The sequence below is a fragment of the Aplysia californica genome, unplaced genomic scaffold, assembly GCF_000002075.1.
Source record: "Aplysia californica isolate F4 #8 unplaced genomic scaffold, AplCal3.0 scaffold00290, whole genome shotgun sequence".
Lineage (NCBI taxonomy): Eukaryota > Metazoa > Mollusca > Gastropoda > Aplysiida > Aplysiidae > Aplysia > Aplysia californica.
In genome coordinates this window covers 568,976-570,134 of record NW_004797560.1, presented here as the reverse complement: position 1 = coordinate 570,134, position 1,159 = coordinate 568,976, and positions in this window count along the sequence as shown.

Sequence of the window (1,159 nt, the reverse complement as noted above, 5' to 3'; positions counted from 1 at the left end):
TCATTTCTGTTGCATTTTTTTACCCCTATAGTGTAATGCACAGCTAAAGTTATTGGCCTATTAATAGTTATGTATTATCTTGAATAGCACAAAGTTCTATCTGCTTAATATCTAGTTTTGAGAATTTAGACAGGAAAAAATTTGAGTTTCACAGCAAGTCAAGCTTTTTATGTTCGCACATCTTTGAATATATCTTGACAGCGACTCCGATTAATCTTCCAATGTTGATAGAGCAGCTAAAACATTTCTGACCTCATGGTCTTAGTAACTCAAAACTTCAACAAATGTCAGATTGACCTTTGTACATGTAATTCTAAGGCAGCGAGTGGTACTGATCATTGTATCGATACTTGTGTTGTTGGGGTTTTTTTTCTTTTGGTCGTGTTCTTGAAGCTTACAGATTAAGTAAGAAAGATGGAAGAAAATGTGGAACGGCATGGTGGAATCAGGCGCTCATCACTTTTTGAGTAGGCCTACATGAAGTTGTTGGCATTATCTTAAAGCTTGTTCATCTGACTATTTTTGGTGAAAAAATACCCGTCTATTTTTAATTTGATGGAAGGAAGTAGGGTCGCCTGGTGTCAGAGGTAAAGCTAACTAGAAAATGGCAGTCAACTTTGGTGACTTTCGAAGTTGGAGAGTCCTTGGAAACTGCAGAATATTTTTTATGTGCCTGTGAATAGCCTTTTTTCAATAAAACCCCGACGTAAATGTGTTTTTAAATAAAGATTAAACGTATTGAGTGAGATAAATGATAAAAATTGCCTAATATACCCTACTACTAATGTGCCGAAAATTTAATGGGGATTTTTTTCGGTTTCATTATTTTGAAGAGCGTCTGATTTCCCCACGATGGCATACTAAATAGGTTCTCGAAAAGCTTGGGACCGTGGTGGAAGCACAAATAGAAGTATTGTAAACTTCTGCTCAAATTTTTTTTTAAATTCTACTTGTGCCAGATCCTTACAGGTGTGAGCAGTGAACAGCTTCTGTCTTTGTCATTTTTTATTTTTTTAAATATTGTGTTCTCTGACGGGATAGATTCCAAATCGACTCGTTTGCCTTTTTTTTTCTTTTTCTTTTTTTTTTGTTGTTGATTTTTTTTTCATATGACCTCTTGTCATTGCCTGCAATTTTTGCATCCCTTTCGGGGGGGAGT